This window comes from Arachis ipaensis, chromosome B6 (genome assembly GCF_059453495.1).
Source record: "Arachis ipaensis isolate K30076 ecotype BB chromosome B6, ASM5945349v1, whole genome shotgun sequence".
Classification (NCBI taxonomy): Eukaryota; Viridiplantae; Streptophyta; class Magnoliopsida; order Fabales; family Fabaceae; genus Arachis; species Arachis ipaensis.
The window spans coordinates 118,206,015-118,228,054 of record NC_142441.1 but is presented as its reverse complement, the minus strand read 5'-3'; positions in this window follow the sequence as shown (position 1 = coordinate 118,228,054).

Here is a 22,040-nt window from a genome sequence, read left to right as displayed (position 1 = left end):
ACATTTTGCGGGATTCAATCTCATCCCATGCATCCTAATGGTGTTGAAGACTTGCGAGAGGTCAGTCAAGAGGTCGGCATCATCCTTAGTTTTTACTAACATGTCATCTACATAGACTTCCATTAGACTCCGAAGGTGAGGTGCAAATACCTTATTCATCAGCCTTTGATATGTGGCTCCTGCATTTTTTAACCTAAAAGGCATGACCACATAGCAATAGTTTGCTTTTGGTGTGATGAAAGATGTCTTTTCTTGATCCGGCTTATACATCGAAATTTGATTATATCCCGAGTACGCGTCCATGAACGACAAGTATTGATACCCCGAGCTGGAGTCTACTAAGGTATCAATGTTTGGAAGTAGATATAGGTCTTTAGGATACGCCTTGTTCAGGTCGGTGTAATCGACGCACATCCTCTACTTGCTATTTTGCTTTTTGACCAGCACCACATTTGCCAGCCACGCCGGATATTTAACCTCTTTGATGAAGCCGGCTTCTAAGAGGGCTTGTATTTGCTCTTCCACCACTTGGGCCCATTTGGGTCCGAGCTTCCGTCTTTTTTGCTGAATAGGTCACAATTCGGGGTATACTGACAGTTTATGCGACATGAGTTCGGGATCTATCCCTGGCATGTCAGAGGCTTTCCAAGCGAAGATGTCAGAATTATCTTGTAGGAGCCTTATAAGCTTTTGTTTTAAATCTTCTTTCAGGTTGGCTCCTATGTTAGTATTTTTTCCTTCCTTTTCCCTGACCTGTACCTCTTCAGTTTTGCCCCCGGGTTGTGGTCGTAACTTTTCTTTAGCTCTAACTCCTTCGAGCTTAATTGTGTGCACTTCCTTGCCCTTTCCTCTCAAGTTTAGGCTTTCATTGTAGCATTTTCTTGCCAGCTTCTGATCTCCCCTAATGGTTGCAATTCCCTCCAGTGTTAGGAATTTCATGCAAAGGTGGGGGGTGGAAACCACTGCTCCGAGCCAATTTAGCGTTGTTCTGCCTATTAGAGCATTGTAGGCTGAACCCACATCGACGACTATGAAGTCGATGTTCAGAGTCTTTGACTTTGCCCCTTTTCCAAAAGTTATATGTAAGGGTATGAACCCCAGTGGCTTTATTGGTGTATCCCCCATCCCACATAAGGTATTAGGGTAAGCTCTTAATTCCTTTTCATCCAATCCCAGCTTATCAAACGCTGGTTTGAACAGGATATCGGCGGAGCTCTCCTGATTTACTAGGGTTCTGTGTAGATGGGCATTGGCAAGGATCATAGTGATCACCACCGGATCATCATGTCCGGAAACTATGCCTTGCACATCTTCTTTAGTGAAAGAGATGGTTGGGAGGTCGGGGACTTCGCCCCCGACTTGGTAGACTTCCTTCAGATACATTTTGTGAGATGACTTTGTGAGACCACCTCCAGCAAACCCTCCTGAGATCATGTGTATGTGTCTTTCAGGGGTTTGTGGTGGCGGGTCTCTTTGGTCCTCATCATCTCGCTTCCTCTTGCCATGATGGTCCAACCTTTCCATGAGATATCTATCCATCCGACCTTCTCTGGCTAGCTTTTCTATCACATTTTTCAGGTCATAACAATCATTTATTGAGTGACCGTATAGTTTATGGTACTCACAGTAGTCACTAAGACTTTCCCCCTTTTTTGTTTTTAATGGGTCTAGGGGGAGGTAGCCTTTCAGTATGGCAAATTTTCCTGTAGACATCAACTAGGGAGACTCATAGAGGAGTATAGGAGTGATATCTCCTAGACCTTTCAGGGCCGACTTCCTCCTTTTTCTTGGGCTCTCTCTCTTTCTCTTTTTATGAGTGAGAGTGCTCAGGTCGCCAGTTCGGCTCTCGCAGTCTGGCATTTTTCTCCATGTTGATGTACTTTTCAGCTCTCTCCTGTACATCACTCAGGGAGGTCGGGTGCCTTTTCGAGATGGACTGGGAGAAGGGACCTTCTCGGAGTCCATTTACTAGGCCCATAATCACTGCCTCCGTGGGCAGGTCTTGGATTTCTAAACACGTTGTGTTGAACCTTTCCATGTAGTCTCTCAAAAGTTCTCTGATCTCCTGTTTTACTCCCAGGAGACTCGGTGCGTGCTTCACTTTGTCCTTTTGGATGGAGAATCGCATAAAAAACTTCCGCGAAAGGTCATCAAAACTAGTGACCGACCTCGGGGGGGAGGGAGGCTATCGAACCATTTCATCGCTACTTTCATCAAGGTCGTTGGGAAAGCCTTGCAGCGAGTAGCATCAGAAGTGTCGGCCAAATACATCCGACTTTTAAAATTGCTTAAGTGATGCTTTGGGTTAGTAGTTCCATCGTAGAGGTCCATATCAGGACTTTTGAAGTTCCTTGAAACTTTTGCCCTTATTATCAAGAAAGTAAAACGTATATTACTATATATTTATTTATCGTTATAAAACAAAATAATTTCATAAATATTCAATAAAAAATACTAATTATATTATCTTTTTAATGTTATATGTATGTTTAGTGTCAAGAAGTGGTAAAGTGACTTATGAAGTTGATATTAATTTTTATTTGTGGCTTTGAAATTTGAATATATTGTAAGTTTGTAATTATTATATTTGTTTTGTTGTAGTTGTAGATAAGGTTGTGAGAATTAAACTCATCAAGATCAATGAGTTGATAGAGTGAGAATGATTGGTTTAATAGTTTAATAATTCAACTAAAATTTAATTAAGGTTTAACTAATTTAATTAAATATAAAATAAAATTGAACTTATGAAAATATTTTTTTGTAGTTAATTAGCAAAAATAAATGTGAACTAGTTAGAGTTTGTTGAAAAACAATTTGTTAACAATATGTATATAAGAAAAGGTTCAACTAAAGTCAAGTATACTTTTGAAATTTTGAATTTTTTTTAGAAGAATTTCACACTTTTTTTAATTTCAAATTACTTTTTTTTTTGTATAATACCTTTTCTCTTGATACACTTCTTCATTACTTTTTTATTTTTTAATAATCATCACTTTTTCATCTTTTTATTTTCTTTACATCTTTTTAAGCACATTTATTTCATTCTTACATTATTGTTTTCACATCGTGGGATGAATGTTCTACTATAAAGAATCAAGGTTTGAATTCACCAATTCCAACACGTATGAATGTTCAATAATTAACCCAGCTGCTCCATCAATTGGCAGTATAGCAATCCAATTTTTGGATACACGAGACTTTGTTTGAAGAAGTGGAGTTTTCGGAAGTTTAATAAAGGAAGCACATCTATTGTATCATCATGCACCTCAATCGACATTATCATTATATCATCACTATGCAAGAATATCTTCTGAGATAAGCTCAAACAACACAATCGCAAAAAACTAGTTTTTGAGCCATTTCAGTTAGGAATTTCAGATTCCGGTTTTCATAGTTAGTCTCAGTTTGACGAGGCAAATTCAATTCATGAGAGAAGAGAAATAATATAATATTATTATTATTATATTAATATTAGAACTGCTTGAGGAATATTATAATATTATTTGATCTGTTTTAGTTAAAAATAGGAGATAAGTTTAACCGGACTCACAGTCTACTGGTGCAGGTTAACACCAGCACTCTCTAATGACTTTAACAATGCTAATAACTCATTATATATCTTATATTCTCTTCTTTATCATGTTACTAGTGTCATCTATACTAGTAGCCCATATATTAATCTCTAGATATGTTGTTAAGTGTGTTCTAATACATCTAGTTTTAGTAATTATGCACTTGAAATATTTTTCAAACCACCTTCCTAACCAACCAATGAGCTTTAGCCAAGGTTTCTCCCTCCACCAAGACACTCCAAGGCTGGTCATTTGCTCCCTTTTGGTCGAAAATAAGGAGAAAGAAAAAGAGAGAAACTTTATGAACACTTGATCTTCAAAGCTAGATTTTTCCTAACCGAAACTCCAATCAAAATTCTAAATCGATTAAAGTGATCTTCTCTTCTTCCTCTTCAAAATCACATGAATTTTTATGGATCAAAATTAGTTTAGGTGGTTGTTCATCCCTCCTCTTTGGTTCGGTTACAAGGAAACCTTACTAAACTTGTGTTTTCTTGATGTTTTTTCACAGATCTCTTGCTTAACTTGACTTATGAGCCAAAGATCTTCAATTTCTAGCAGGTTTAAGGTGAGGATATCCTTCCTAAGTTGCTACTGAAGTTTTGGTTAAAAGTTTTCTTGAAGATTTAAAGTTGTTCTTGATTGATTTTAGGAGAAAAAGTGAGCTAAGAACACCTTGGAGGAGTAACCGAATTTGGAGCTGCAAACTAAGGTAGAGTTTGGTGAAATTAATCTTGATTAATTGTGTTTGAGTTGTGTGATTGTTGTATGGTTTGGTTATGCTTGAAATTGATTGTTTGTATGAGTGATTCTTGGTAAAATTTTGGTAAAAATTTGATGATATTCAAGCCTTGAATGTTATTCTTGGGTGCAACTGGATAACCGAACCCTAACCCTTAAATTGGTGATGAATTAGTGTTGAAATTAAGTTGAAATCACAGGGCTTTAGTGGCTGCTAATTTATTTTGAATTTTGAAAGAAAAAATCGATTATCGAAAAGATTGAAAAACGGGTCAGAATTAAAGAAAGAATTTGAAGAATTTACGAAGAACATGAAGAATACTTTGAGTATTATCAAGAACACTCAAGAACATCTCTTTGATCCATTTTGGGGTAAAAGTACAAATATTTTAATATTTTGGGTAAAAAGTATAAATACTAAAAATTTAGGGGATAAAATATAAATATCAAAAGTTAAGAGGGTCAAAATATAATTTTATAAAATTTTGGGGGTCAAAATATAATTTTCAAAAATCTCATAATAAAATATTATTAAAAATAATAAAATAATGATGAAAAGGAAATTTTTTTAAAAGTCTTAGGAAGACAATTTTAAACTCAGATTCTCATAATTACTTTCATAAAACATTTAGGAAGTGGTAAGAACATGTTAAGGAAGCAAAGATTAAAGAAAAATAAAATATTAAAGAAAAGATAAAAATTAAAAAGAGTAAAGTATCGTTTTTGTCCCCAACGTTTGAGGTAAATCCTATTTGTGTCCCTAACGTTTAAATCGTTCTATTTGTATCCCTAACGTTTGTAAAAGTGATTCAATGTTATCCTGCCATCAATTACACATCATGAGCGCTTTAGTTTGAGTTTTAAAAATCTCTTCTTGAAGTTAGAATACAAATGTCTGTGATAGAATCGATGATCTACTCCAAAAAATAGCTCATCAAATGTTGAAACTAATTCCTACAATATTTACATAATTTACTTTTCTAGGGACATAATTGAATCTAAACACAAATAGTGGGTATAATATTAAAATCGAACACATTCAAGTGAGACCTAATTGAGAATGAATACATCCAAGTGAGAATAATTGAAAAATATAATCTGATTTGTTAGTACAATTGATAGTAGGATAACATTGAATCACTTTTATAAACGTTAAGGATAAAAATAGGACGATTTAAACGTTAGGGATACAAATAGGACTTACCCCAAATGTTGGGGACAAAAATGATACTTTACACAATTAAAAAAAAAGAAAATAAAACCCTAAAGTAAAGATAAAAATCACTCAGGAAAATAAATTAGAAACAACATAGTTAGTACTTGACATTGCGTTTAGGGTTAGGTAAAATATGATGAAAAGTCCTATGCTTGGGACATGATGGCTATTCATACCAAAAACTGAAATAATTCTCAAAGTAAAAGTTACATAGATAAAGAAAGAAATAAAAATAAAGGAAAGGGTAATGACTAAATAATAACAATAATAAAAAATGTGATGAGATTAAGATGTTGATCATCTGCCGTGAGAAGGCAGTCAGATAGATGGTGGTGTGACCATCGAGAACGCTTTCTTGGGATACTTAGCTATAATGCTATTTTGTAAGTCAAAAGACTTTTACAGAGATATCGAGAGCATACATAACTAGCATATCCTCCTGTAAGTCAAAGGACTCTTACAGTAAGTGTGTGTGTGTGTGTATGTGTGTGTGTGTGTGTGTGTGTGTGTGCTTTTGTAAGTCAAATGACTCTTAGAGTGAGTGTGTTGGGCAGACGTAGGTTGACTAGTCCCGCCCTGCAAGTCAAAGGACTCCTATAGTGGATTGTCCCGCAAGTCAAAGGACTCTTGCTGTGGGTATTGCCAACAGAGAAGCCTTACCTGGTCAAAAGACTCCGGGTAACGTCGAGAACGGGTATGTAACCGACAAATGAGTTCATTACCTGTACTAGGGCTAGACATGCATTATCCTCGTGTGTACATCATTATTTGTTATGTATTTTTTAGGATTAAGTATGGTTTTGGTCCTTAAAGTTTTTTGCCAGAATCAAAACCGTCCCTCATCTAATTTTCGATTTAGAATCGTCCTTAACATTTTTTTTCGTATTAAAATCGTCCTTTTAATTTTTTTGGACAAAAATACCCTCACCACTACCAACGCAATTACCTCCTCCATCACCACCACCACCACCACCAACACCAACACCAACACCAACACCAATACCAACACAACCACCACCACCACCACCACCACCAACACAAACACCACCACCACCACCAACACCAACCAACACCAACACTAAGAACACCAAACAACAGCAACTTCTTCCATTAACAAATTAAAAATACAATAACAAAAACCAGATTCAACAAAACCAACAACAATTCAGAAATCAAATAAGATTTAACAAGAACAAAACCAACAATGATTCAACAAATCAAATCAGATTCAACAAATCAAGAAGCAGAAGACGCAGAAGACGAAGCAGAAACAGAGATCAAAGCAAGAAGCAGAGGCGGCGAGGAGTAGCGGTAAGGCGATGAGGAGCAGTGGAGCGGAAGCTGACGAAGACGAGGAGGTCACGGCGGTGACGACGAGGGCGAGGCGGCGACGAGGGCGAGGAGGAGGAGCAGAAACGGCTCGACGAGGAGGGCGAGGTGCGAGGGCACGGCGGCGGCGCGAGGGCGAGGCGGTGACGACGAGGGCGAGGAGCGGCATCAGCAAGGAGCAACGAGGAGCGGCGGCAGCGACGACCCCTTCTCTCCCCCCTCCTCCCTGTTTCTCTCCCCACCTTTCTTTCTCTCCCCACCCCCTGCTTCTCTGTATCCCTTTCTCTCCTTTCTTTCGGCGACGGCGACGGCAGCTTCAAGCTTCGCCGACGCCGATGCCGTCCCCTTCCCCCCTTTCCCCTTCCCCCTTCCCCTCCCCTCCCCTCCCCTCCCCCTTCGTATACCCTTTTCTTCCCCTCCCCCCCAACGCGTTTTTCCCCCCTCCAACACGCGTTACACGTGTTTTTTTTTTAATTTTATAACTTTTATTATTAAAATAGGAATAGGGGTAGTTTAGGAATAATATAAAAAATTTTATTAAAAAGGACGATTTTAATACGAAAAAAAAAAACGTTAAGGACGATTCTAAATCGAAAATTAGATGAGGGACGGTTTCAATTCTGGCGAAAAACTTTAAGGACCAAAACCATACTTAACCCTATTTTTTATGATTGTATTCTGCTTCTTGTATTTCTCTGTTTTCTTATATTTCTTGTATTTTTTGTATTTCTCCATTTTTTATGTCTATCTATTTTCTTTGTTTTCTTCTGTTTACTGTAAAATATATTATTGACTCATAAAGACAACGGAAGTGATTAACATGACCAATTAGCCCGGCTCTACTAAGAACTTCACAGTTCTTACCCTTTTTCTCCCCTTTCAGCTGGAGGCAGCAATACTCTTCCGTAATTCGCTGGTGGTCATTCTGCAAAAAAAATTCTACTCTGGATAGTCTTCTAAGTCTAGGGCGAATTTCATTCTCTATTTATATGTATATACTGTGAGACCAGCCAACATCTCCACTCTGTTTGAATACAAACTTTAGCCTAAAATCATTTGTACGAGGCTCCTGTTATGTGGCTACTTGATTAAGCACTAGTGAGACACCCTACGACAATGTATGATATAACACTCTAACTTTTAGTATCTCATGATCCCACTAAAAGTCTACGCGTTACCTACTTCTACTCCTTTAATTTCATATTGTATTTATTTAATATTGAGTTTTTGCGAATACAAACCGGATTTTTAATTAAGAAATCAAAAAATATTTACTTTAAAGCACTTAATCACGTAATTATGTCCACATAATATTAAATATGTATACTTATTCAAAATTTCTCAAATACAAGTCCCGCCCCTCTAAAAACTCAAAATGACAAATGACGAGGGGAAAAAATCTCAACTAAACTAGAAACAGAAAATGCAAATACATATAGCTCTATAGTTCAGTCGCAGTTTTGTGCCAAAACTTCCTGAACCTGTCACTGAAGTCTTGGATATAAAAAGGGGTGAGAACAACATCCCTTTGGGTTCTCAGTAGGGAAGGAAATACCATAAAAGTAAAAAATACTTTCAAATGAAAAAAATTTCATTATAAAAATAATTTATTATTAAAATAACCTATTTGGAAAAGCTATGTGAGAAAACTTACTTTAAAAATGTTGTAATTAATTGTTTTTAGTTTACAATTTCGTAAAGTAAATTGGATAATAAGGAAAAAGGACCAAAGACGTGCCTAAAGGCTTCCTATCCAATAAACTTAAATCGCTCATTCCTATCCATCAACGCATAAACTGGAGTATCAGGACAATACCAAGTCTAATCTGCTTCAACCTCAATCACCATATCAGGAACAACCCTCAGTGTCACCACCGCCAGCATGAGGGATCTTTCAGTTTTCAAACACAAAAAAAAAACAATACAAAGAATACACAAAAAGAGAATAGAGATAGAGCAATTAGATCAAATAGCAGATAGATGCAATTATTCAAATAGGAAAACCAAAAACAAGATGCACACTCAAATAATAAACATAAATGCAAATAATGCATGTATTTTGTAAAATCCGGATAATTAGCGAATAATTAACCCGTAAATTAAAATATATTCTAAAAAATTAGAAATGAGATTTTTATGGTTTAATATGGTAGATAAAATTAAAACGAGAATTTTGACACTAATTTTAAAGAATTTGACCCAAGATTGGACCAAACGGACCGAATCGACCGAACCGGATCTAAATCGGACCCGTAGGCCCAACCAAGCTCAACCTAAAACCCTTAAACAACATTCTCTCTCCTCTTAAACCCCAAATACACTGAAGCAACAATGAAAGGGAACAAAACTCTTCCAAAAACATAAACCCTCACTTGATCTTCAAATCACCATATCTTTTGACCAGGAGCTCCGATTGCCGCACTGTTTGCGCCACGCGTTTACCGCGTCAAACTCTAGAAAGCCCACAACTTTGGGTAAAAATGTTAACATATGAGTTGAGGACGCTTGAGGTTGATTTTTGGTAAGTTCTGGTTGTTTTGAAAGGGGTTGAAATTGGTTTGTTTTGAAAAAATGGAATTTTGGTAAGTTCTGGTTGTTTTGAAAGGGGTTGAAATGTTTTGACAGAGCATAACTTGGTCTCCGGATCCCCGATTTGTGTCAAACTTGTTTAGAAATAAAATTCTGAGATGTTTATACCGTTCGAAGAACGGATGGAAAATGATTTGAAACGAAAAATTTATGCCCGTCGGAAGTTTGGGGTTTGAAATTGGAATCCTGCAGCTTTTTTAAACTTAGTAAAATTTTGATAAAACGTACTCCCACGCGTACGCGTGGCCGATGCGCACGCATCACTCTCAATTTTTACTCTCCCACGCATGTGCCTGGCCAATGCATACGCGTCGCTGTATTGATGTAGGTGCGTAGTAGAAAATCCAGAGAGTTGTGATGGTAGCGTGTTGGTTTTGTGCGAGGAGCACAAAATGCACCCACGCGTACACGTGACTGACGCACACGCGTCACTCTACCTCTCTGCTTCCCATGCGTGCGCATGGGTCTACTTTTCTGCCTTCCACGCGTGCGCATGGGAGACACGCACGCGTGACCTCGTTTTCACCAAAACTAACTTTTGAGTTTTTAAAGCCGAATTTCAGACCTTTAAGCCTCCATTCTCACCCTCCATGTCCTAAATCCTTATAGTATGCCTAGTGTTGAGAAGAAGCTAGAAAATGTGATAACTTGTGGATGAAGTAAAGGGAGAATTAATGATGAATTATGATTAAAGATAATTGTATGGGGTGTTGTTGATGATGGTGGAAGTGCGTTATATACCATGAGTCAAAGGGCTGTAATTGTTAACAAACTGTGGCTGGTTATGGGTTGTATTATGAGCCGAATGGCTGAGTTATTGTTAAATTATTGCTGAGTTATTATTGAATTATGGTTGAGTATGATTGCATATATGCTTATTGAATGAAATGTGAATGTTGCACTTCCACTATCTGAGATACGAGTTTCCCTGAGTGAAAGCAGTGGCTAGCTACCACGTGCTCCAGGTGGAGACTCGATACTCTGCTGACCCTATGTCGTAAGTATGGCCGGACACTATGACAGTTCCGGATGAGCTCGTCCCCGTGGATAAAAATTAGTTTGGGTGTTGTGTATATGTATTGATAATTATGATTGAGAATAACTCGAGTTGGGGATGAACGACAGAGGGACAGTCCAATGGTTAGCTACCAGGACTTGTCGGGTTGACTTTATAACCGACAGATGAGACTCATCAGCCACTAGGACTGGCATACATCATATGCATTATATGTGAATTGTTTGGAATGCCTAATTGACTGCATATTACTTGCTAATTGTCTAACTGTTGTATCTGCTTCCTATCTGTGCATTTCCTTATTGATATAATTGTGTTTGCGATATCAAATTACTGATGGCGGTTGGGAGGTTCGAAGGATTTGGAAAAATGAGTGTTAGTTAGACTGAAGATCTTTAGCTAGTTGCCTATTTCATTTATGGTTTAGTCTGTTTATAAGCTTTGATTATCTGTTGGAAGTACTAGGATTGCCTTCGGCTTTCCCAGGACCTTACATGTTAGATATGTGGATACTGTTACCATACTGAGAACCTCCGATTCTCACCCATGCGGATTTTGTGGTTTTCAGATGGAGGACGTGAGGCTCCTCGCTGAGGCATGCTGGAGACTTCTGGATTAGCGAAGATCCTTATCTCTCGGGACTTTATTTTGGTTTTATGTACTTACTTAGATACTATATATATATATATATATATATATATATATATATATATATATATATATATATATACTATATTAACTCCTCTTAGAGGTTATTTTGGAGAACAGGTTCTGTAACTTGTCTTTTGGGTTTCTTTTGGATTCCTTACTTTATATATATATATGAATACTTCTATGCTCGGACCGGTTATCTTCATAAACCAAGTCTTGAGCTTTGATATTTGTATCTTTGGCACTCTCTTATTTATATACTAGCGTTAGCTTATCCTTTATCTGTTTCGTTACGTTATCGATCAGAGTGTCGCACTTTTCAATTTAATGATTTTGTTTTATCCCTTTTTCTTCAAAGGCTCCTTAGTTATAACTATTTTTTTTTACACCACTATATATACTAAATTTTATTTCTAGAGCTCGTAATACCTCGCCACCTCTATTTTATGACTTAAGCATAAGGCTCTGTGTGGTAGGGTGTTACATATTCCCTATGGCTAATAAGCTCATCTGTCGGTTATACACACAAACCCGACATGTGATGCGTGAGCATCTTTTCTCTATTTTCTATTTAATTTAGATACAAATTTATTGAGTTTTAATTAAATTTTAGTATTTGAAACCTCTTTGGATGATACTTTGAGTTGCTTTAGTGTTTTCATTATTTCAGGTGAAGTTTGAATCGATTTGGCAGGATTCGTGTGCAAGAAAAGAGAAGAGTTTAAAAGCTACCAAACTGGCACTAAATGCAGACCTGTGCATTTAGCATCAGCAACTCAGAAATGCAAGGGAGCTCTCTGCCCACTAAGGCACCAAATGCCAAGCCTTATATTTAGCGCCAACAAGTCAAAATTGAAAAGAGAGTTTTTGTCTCCTAGGGTGCTAAACACTGAATCTGGCGTTTAGCGCCAGCAATGTAGATCCACTTTCACCAAAAGAGTATCTTGAGTTGGATTTAGCTTATAATTGTCCTATTTTATTTTATTTTAGTTATTTTTATTTACAAACAAAATCTTTTAACTTTAGAATTTATTATTTTTATTTTATTTTCAAATCAAATTAGGTTAGTGTTCATACCCTGGGTCGAGCTATCCGACCCGGGATGATCGGCGACAAAGCGACCGACCTCTTAAGGTCAGACTATCCGACCTCTTCTCAAAAAGAGCTCGGCCAAATCGACAGGAAGGCCTAAGAAGGCCCAAACAGAGGAACACGACCCAAATCCAAAGGCCGTCCGAGCCTATAGAGATAAGGGCGGTTCCCTAAAAGATAAGCTGACCTCAACTCAAAGATAAAGATAAGATAAGATAACTAACTTATCTTATCTAGAGAGGTCACTCTACAACCACTATAAATACACTGGAGCACCTAGGTATAACTCATACTCTGATTCTACATAAAACCTGCTTAATACCCGTGCTAACTTAAGCATCGGAGTCTCTTGCAGGTACCCCCCATCCTCCGGTGGCCAAGGATCAGCAGTGCAGCAAGTCCAACAAGTCGGACACAGCAGCTCCGGCCGCCACCAGCCAGCTGGACACGCCATCTCCGACCAATACAGAAGATCTCATCTGAGATCGAACTACAGTTTCAGGTAACCCTCGGAACACTGGCGCCGTTGCCGGGGAACCTGGAAGTCATCCCAACACAATGGTGGACGGCCATGACAACGACCACGATTCAGATCTAGAAAACAGAACGCCACACAAGAACGTGGACACTACATTGAAGGATGCTCCGGAATCCAACGGAGACAAAAACTCATCAGATCCCGGAGCAATAGAAGCACTTCAAGATCGCTTAAAGCAACTTGAGAAAGAAACCCAACAACAACGGGAGATTGGAAAGGATCTGCAAAGAGAGGTACGGCGACGTCGAGAATTGGAAGAAAAACTACAGCAATTAGAAGCCGATCTCAAATCAAAAGCTCCTCGGACCGCTCCTGAGGAAAATTCACGCAAAGAACAAGATCCATTCACCAGGAAAATCATGAAAACCAAAATTCCAAAAGACTTCAAGCTCCCGGATATGATTTTGTATGATGGCACCACAGGTCCCAACCATCATCTCAGCAATTTCAAAAGCAGAATGTACCTCACCGACGCCTCAGATGCCGTTCGCTGCAAAGCTTTTCCAACAACTCTCACGAAGACAGCAATCAGATGGTTCGACAACCTACCTCCAAAGTCCATCTCAAACTTTGACGACCTGGCCAAAAAGTTCCTGGCCAGATTCTCCATCCAGAAAGATAAGGCCAAGCACGCCCCCAGTTTACTAGGGATCAAGCAAGGAGAACGGGAGAGCCTCCGCAACTACATGGAGAGATTCAACAAAACATGCATGGACATACAAAGCTTACCAACAGAGGCCGCCATCATGGGACTCATCAACGGCCTACGAGAGGGACCTTTTAGCCAGTCTATATCAAAAAAGTACCCGACCTCCTTAGACGAAGTACAGGAACGAGCAGAAAAATATATCAACATGGAAGAAAACGCTCGGTTAGGAGAAACCTCAAAATATGGGGCCCCCTACCGAGATAAAGACAAGGAATCCAAAAGGAAAGAAGATCGACAAGGAGAGAAAATAAAAAATACCATAATTACACTCCTCTCAGGGCATCCCTGGTCGACGTATACAAAGAAGTCTGCCATACAGAGAAAATCCCCCCAGCGCGGCCACTCAAAGGTAAAAAGAGAGGAGGAAACCGGAAGGAATATTGTGAATACCATCGAGTCCGAGGGCACTCCACCAACGAGTGCTTCAACTTAAAGAATATCATAGAAAAATTGGTGAGAGAAGGAAAATTAGATTAATTTCTAGCCACCCGAGATGATGACCAAAGAAAGAGACGAAGGGACGAATATCACGGACGAGCTGAACGATCACCTCGGACACCAGAAAGACATGTCCACATGATACACGGCGGATTCGCAGGAGGTGGGATCTCCAAATCATCTTGCAAAAGATATCTCAAATAAGTATATCATGTCGAGGGAAAGGAGGAAGCACCCGACATCCCTGCGATAACATTCACTAAAGAGGACGCATCCGGCATCATCCCAGGACACGACGATCCCATGGTCATCACTATCATACTGGCAAATGCCAATCTACATCGCACATTAATAGACCACGGGAGCTCTGCCGAAATCTTATTCAAAACTGCCTTCGACAAGCTTGGCTTGGAAGAAAGGGAGCTTAAGGCATACCCAAACAGCTTGTTCGGGCTGGGAGATACCCCGGTACAACCACTGGGATACGTATCGCTACACACAACCTTCGGAAAAGGAAACCAATCCAGGACCCTCAAAATAGACTACATTGTGGTCGACGTAAGTTCAGCCTACAATGCTCTAATAGGTCGGACAACACTCAATCAACTCGGCGCAATAGTCTCGACCCCGCATCTATGCATGAAATTCCCAACTACCGAAGGGATAGCTACAATAAAAGTAGATCAAAAGATGGCGCGCCGCTGTTATAACGAAAGTCTAAACCTCAGAGGCAGAGGAGAAGAGTTTCATACAATTGAACTTAGCGGAGTTCAGCAACGAGAAGAACTCTGTCCGCAGTCAGAAGGTGAGATAGAGAAGATTCAGATCGGAGACACATCGGATAAAACAACTAATATCGGCACGACCTAAGAGGAGACTCAAAAGAATTACTGATACAATTCTTACGAGGTAATGTTGATCTCTTCTCATGGAAAGCCGCAGACATGCCAGGCATAGACCCTAAGCTAATGTGTCACAAGTTAGCGGTCTACCCAGGATCTCGGCCAGTGCAACAGAGACGAAGAAAACTTGGGCCAGAGCGATCCCAAGCAGTGGAAGAACAAGTACAAGCACTACTGGAGGCAGGATTCATAAGAGAAGTCAAATACCCACTATGGCTAGCCAACGTCGTCTTAGTGAAAAAATCAAATGGGAAGTGGCGAATGTGCACCGATTACACCGATCTCAACAAAGCCTGCCCAAAGGATCCATACCCACTCCCAAGTATCGACGCTCTGGTAGATGCTTCCTCCGGATATAGATACCTCTCGTTTATGGACGCATACTCGGGATACAACCAAATCCTCAAGAAAAGACCTCGTTCTTAACACCGAAAGCAAATTACTATTACATCGTGATGCCTTTCGGTCTCAAGAACGCAGGAGCTACTTATCAAAGGCTAATGAATAAAGTCTTCTCAAACCACATCGGAAAAATCATGGAAGTCTATGTGGACGACATGTTGATAAAGACACAAAGCGAAGATACATTATTGTCCGACCTGGCTCAAGTGTTCGACACTATAAGGAAGCATGACATGCGACTCAATCCCGCAAAATGCACCTTTGCAGTAGAAGTAGGCAAATTCTTAGGGTTCATGCTCACACAAAGAGGAATTGAAGCAAACCTGGATAAATGTCAAGCTATACTCAACATGAAGAGCCCCACCTGTGTCAAAGAAGTACAGCAACTCAACGGGAGGTTGGCCGCCCTATCCAGATTCTTAGCAGGAGCAGCGATAAGATCTCTCCCCTTCTATGCTACTTTAAGAAAGGGAAAGAAGTTCGAATGGACGACGGAATGTGAACAAGCCTTCCAAGACTTCAAGGAATTCTTAGGATGGCCGCCTATCCTATCTCGACCACGAGAAGGAGAACCGCTCATATTATATCTCGCGGTAGGAAGTCGGGCGATAGCCTCAACACTAGTTAGAGAAGATGAAAGTGGGCAACAACCCGTTTACTTCATTAGCAAAGTGCTACAGGGATCCGAGCTGAACTACAAGAAAATAGAAAAGTTTGCCTATACTCTCATTCTAACATCTCGACGACTTCGCCCGTACTTCCAGGCTCACACCATTAAGGTTCGAACTAACCAGCCCATAAAAAGAATATTGCAGAAAACAGATTTAGCAGGTAGATTTTTACAATGGGCAATCGAGTTATCAGATTTCGACCTCCAATATGAAGCTCGGACGGCCATCAAATCACAGTATCTGGCCGACTTTATCGCAGAATTCACAGATGCCCTGGAAACCCTCACAGAATGAAATCTCTATGTGGATGGTTCTTCAAATAAAACTGGAAGTGGCGCATGCGTGATAATAGAAAGCAACCAAGGAACCCAATTTGAGCTCTCCCTCAAGTTCGGGTTCCCGGCCTCAAATAACCAGGCGGAATATGAAGCATTATTAGCTGGTTTGAAGCTGGCTAAAGAGGTTGGAGTTCAGAAACTCAACATTTACAGCAATTCACAAGTAGTCACCTCACAGATAACAGGGAGCTATCAAGCCAAAGACCCTACCATGAAAAAGTATTTGGATAAAACCAAGGAACAGCTCGGACAGCTCGAGGAATATAAGATCTGCCACATACCCCGCGAATAAAATGCCCGAGCTGATGCACTCTCGAAACTAGCCAGCACCAAACCAGGGGGCAACAATAGAAGCCTCATACAGGAAATGCTACAGAACCAGTCAATCTCGGTAGAGGAAAAAGTCCTGGCCATAACAAGTCAGGACCAAGGATGGATGACCCCCATAATCAACTACCTCAAAGCAGGAACACTCCCCACAGAAGAAAAGGAGGCAAAGAGGTTAAAAAGGGAGGCACAGTACTACACCATCATAAACAACATCCTATACAAAAGAGGGATCTCAATACCATTACTAAAATACGTGCCAACCTTTAACGCAAGGGAAGTGCTAGAAGAAGTACACGGCGGCATTTGCGGCAATCATCTCGAAGCACGGGCTCTCGCCAAAAAAGTACTCCGGGCGGGGTTTTATTGGCCAACTCTACAGAAAGAAGCTACAGAATTTGTAAAGACATGTCCATCATGTCAGAAACATGCCAACTTTCACATCGCCCCGTCAGAAGAGCTCATCAGCGTGACTTCGCCTTGGCCATTTGCAAAAGAGGGACTTGATCTTCTCGGACCCTTTCCCCAAGGATCAGGACAAGTAAAATTCCTCATAGTCGGAGTAGACTATTTTACAAAATGGATTGAGGCAGAGTCCCTAGCCAACGCCACCGCTCAAAGAAGCCGGAAATTCCTATACAGGAACATTGTCACAAGGTTCGGGGTTCCATATTCAATAACCACAGACAATGGCACTCAATTCACAGATGCAGGCTTCAGAAAACTAGTAGCCGACTTGAATATAAAGCACCAGTACACCTCCGTCCACATTCCACCACGAAGGAATCCCCCTTCCGGTTAGCATATGGAATAGAAGCAATGATCCCAGTAGAGATCGAGGAAGGATTGCCTAGAGTGGTTCATTACAATGAGGGAGCAAACTCCTAACTTCAGAGGGAAGAGCTTGACCTACTACCTGAAATCCAAGAAAGAGCTCGGATTAGGGAAGAAGCACTAAAGCGTCGAATGGCTTCTAGATATAATCAAAGTACCCTAAACCCTACCGAGTCGTAAAAGTACTTGGGAAGGGCTACTGCAGACTGTCCGAACTCGATGGACGAGAGCTTCCCAGATCATGGTACGCCTGCAACCTAAGAAGGTACTACAGTTAGAAAAGATATTCTACAAGATCTCAAGACGCATTAATCTGAAGCATTCATCGTCCGATTATAAAGCAACAGATCGGCGGAAAGTGAAAAACAATTTCACTACACGATCACGATAAAGATAAACCGTCCAATAAAGGTGAAAATGCGATTCACCCAAAAGACGATCTAGAGATGACAACCACTTTCTACAAATCGGCAAAGATGAACACAGAATAATGTAAGAAGTTATCGAAAGTGATACAAAAAAGAACCTGACGAGGTCTTACGGATTGTTAAAATAATAACTTAAAGACTGGCCGACGTTTAGAAGTCGGACCAAGTCAACCCAAGTTATAAGTAAACCCTGGAAAGAGGTCTGGCCAACCCTATTAAAGAGGATTACTTTAACTTAGAAGGGCCCGACATGACAAAGTCAGCCCAAAATGAAAAAGTTATAAAAGTAGTCCCTGAAAGAGACCTGACAAAGGTCCAAAAAAAAGGACTACAAAAATAACTTAGAAAGAGGACGACGCAAAGAAGTCGACCTCCTACAAACAAGTTATAAAAGTAATCCCTGAAAGAGACCTGACAAAGGTCCAAAAAAGAGGATTACAAAATAACTTAGAAGAGATCGACCTAACAAAGTTGATCTCCTACAAAAGAAAGTTATAAAAGTAATCCCTGAAAGAGACCTGACAAAGGTCCAAAAAAGATGATTACTAGGAATAACTTAAAAACGAAAGCTACAGCTTGGACCGACAGGAGAAGTCGGACCAACGAAAGCTACAGCTTGGACCGACAAGAGAAGTCGGACCAACGAAAGCTACGGCTTGGACCGACAAGAGAAGTCGGACCAACAAAACTACCACTTGGACCGACAAGAGAAATCAGACCAAAAAAAGCTAAAGAAGGACCGGCAAGAAAAGTCGGACCAAAAAGAAACAAGCGCTAAAAGGGACATAGCTTTACCCAATAAGCCACCCGACAAGGCTAACGAAATTGTTCAAGACTAACTAAAAAGGTTTCGCCAGAAACACTAAGAGTTGTCGAACGAAAGTCGTCCTACCTTAACCAAAAAGGAGACACCACAGACAAGACGAAAGAAGGCCGAAAATACCTCTCAAACAAATTATGCAAAAGATCGACATGATAGCATCGGTCAACTACAAATAAACTTGGAAAAGGACAACATAAGAGAAGCCGGTCATGGATTGACACTTAAAAACATCTCAGAGATTTTGAGCAACAAGGCCCCAACATTCTCAAAGCGCATAAAGAAGTGTAAGCAAGTATGACATAAAATACCAAGCTTCAGGGTCAGACCCAAAAAAGCTTAGAAGCTACTCGATTGCGATTGTTTTAATGGGTTGCTAAAAGCAACCAAAAAGAGTATCATCAAAGGATACCAACCACAAAATAAAAAGTTAAAAGCCCACAAGCCAGGCCAACTACACAGATATCCAAAAACTACAGATCAGAAGACTTTTTAATAGCATCAGGAGAAGGAGGGCGAGCCTGGAGAGGAACAGCATCCACAGTACCATCGTCCCGGTTTAAGATCTGGCAGTCAGGATCAGAAACAGGAGGGCCGACCTCAGCAGGAGGAACAGTAGGAGCTGACACCTTGGCAGAAGGAACAGGGAGAGGTTCAACATCATCATCATCCTCATCATCGGGGACAACCTTCCCATCCCTGACGACATTCTCCAGGCTGAAGAGAGTGAGGTCAGCCTCGGGAGCAATAATCCGAACCTGCTCCTTCAGGTTCTCGTAAGCAGCAGTCACACTGCCAACGAGATGACCTTGGAGCTCAGAGTAATCAGCTCAGGCATTCTCCAACTCCTCCCTCAAGCGCACCACCTCCCGATAAGATGTCACATAACTGTCCTTATGTCTCATAGCCGTATCCTCAGCCAGCCTCACCGAAGCCGCCAGAGAGAGGGAACTCGCCTTCTCATTCTCCAGATCCTTCTCCAACTTGGCTACCTTTACCTCAAGCTCCTCCTTCAGGCCCTTCATCCGGTCGAACTCCAGTTTAGCCTCCTCCATAAATTCCTTAGTGGCATGGAGAGGAAGATTCTGAGCAGTTCGGTACAAGGCAGCCCCCATGTACGCCATTTTAACATTGTTTCAGGTCATAAAATCTAGATGGCGAAGGATTGACACATCATCCATGGGGAAGGTACCGTAGGGACCGATCTGCTGATCTACAAATTCGATTGCATTAAAATCAGGGGCGTCAAGGTTGAAGACCTCAGTTGTTTTTTGTTTCTTATTGAGAGGAGCACCAGAAGTAGCAGCTGAAGACTGTGGAGGCTCGGCCAGACGAACCCGAGGAGTCGGGATCACTTTCCTCGGCCCAGGAGAACTCAGCACGGGCGGCTTCACTTGCACTTGGGAAGATCTCTCCCCGGCCGCCTTGGCCGAGATGTTTTGAGTAGCAGCAGCCTTCTTCGCCTTCTTATAGGCCTTCATGGAATCATTATTTTTCGACATCTCTAAAAGAATAGAATCAACCATAACGACAAGTTACAACACAGGAAAAGAAAAGCTCAGAAAGCAAGTATAAAAACAAATCAGACAGTACCCAAAGCAGTTTGAACCAAAGACGGATCACTCAAGAATCTTTTTGTATCTAGATGGGGTGGTTTCCCCACAAATCCTCAAGAACAACCACAAAAGCCCGCTCAACCTCATTAAGCATCTCCCATGTATAACGTGGCACTCTCACATTCTTTTGCCACTCTAGAGGAAAAGCAGGCTCATCATTTTCATCAAGAAAAAAAGGGCGGACCCCCTCAACAGCATGGACGCGGAAGAAATAGTTCTTAAAATCTTTAAAAGACTCATCATACATGGCAAAAACTTTATGCCCCTGGGCCGACCTGAAAGAAACCCAGGAAGCTTTCTTTTTAGAGGAACCTCCGGGCATGGCCGAGACAAAAAGATAAAGGAAAAGAGTTTCAGAAGGTGCTATGCCTAACTCCTGGCAAAGCAGTTGAAATATTTTGATAAAACCCCAGGAATTCGGATGAAGCTGGGATGGAGCAATGTTACATGACCACAACAGGTCAGTTTCAAAAGCAGTAAAAGGAAAAGTAACGTCTAACTGGCTGAAGAAGTATTCATAAGCATAAAAGAAGGGACGCTCCCCCTCGACGAAAGTAGAAAAGCAAGCCCTCTCATCAGAATCAGGAGCTGCGAGCTCATAATCCCTCTCCCGGGCACTGCCACTACAAATCCTATGATGCTTCCTCAGTTCTACACAAAATTCAGCATCCACGACAGAGACACACATTAGGACAAGGGAGTCTAGCCAATCAGATATCCCCTCAGGAACTTTGAAAGACACCTCTACAATGTTATTGCGAGAAGACATGACGCCGACTAATCCTACAAATAAGAAAAGAAGATTGGATTACTAAAAAATATCTCGGACGAGGGGCAAAACAACTCGACAAAAATGACACAGGCAAACACATAGGAAAGGAAAACCCCAAGACTCAAAACCAAAGTCCTGGGGCATCTTTTGGAGGCAGAAACAAGGCAAGGATTCAGAAAATTCCTACAGCTTACGAAGGCCTCAAATAAATGCAAAGGAAGCAAAAACACAAAAAGCCACTATCTTTCTACAGTTTCACCAAACAACAAGGCATAGCAAAAAAGCCGAAAGCAGGAAAATCGTCAAAGATACAACCTTTATTCAGAAACAAAAATCATCATTTCGAATACAATCATCAAAAGCATAAGCGGAAGCGGCGGCAACATGCAAAACTCTAAAGGCATCAAGCAGCAGAGAAAGTCAAAGAAATCACACAAAAAGACGAAGAAATCCCAGAATACACAATAATCAGGCACAGTAAAACAGAAAAATCCAAACTTTCTCCAAATCAGACTTTCTCTAAATCAGACAAGAAAATGACGCAGAAGAAAGGGAAGGAGAAAACCAACCTGGAACAAAAGAGAAACTGCAAAAACTGAAGACGGGAAAATGGAATCAACCCAGAGAATCGCCAACTGACGCTATCACGCAAGGAAAGGCAGAACAATGCGGATAAAAATAGAAAGTGAGGGAGTGAAAGAAGAAGTTACGAAGGAGAGAAACCGTTTTTTGATCGAAAGATTCAAAATAAAAAACAAGGGAAACGGGCAATTAAAACCAATTAATGAAGGTATTTAAAGCTTCGCATATTCCCAAAGTCAAAATATTAAAGGCAAAAGCGCGCGCTTTCAGAAGAAGCGAAAGAAGAAACGTTCCACATTCAAAAAGAATCTACAAAGAAAGGAATCGACAAAATGCTTGAGTTCGGCTTCACTAAAAAGGACCGAAGCCAAGGATTCGACCTCAACAAGAAAGACTGAGCTCAAGCAGGGGCACTGTTCATACCTTGGGTCGAGCTATCCGACCCGGGATGATCGGCG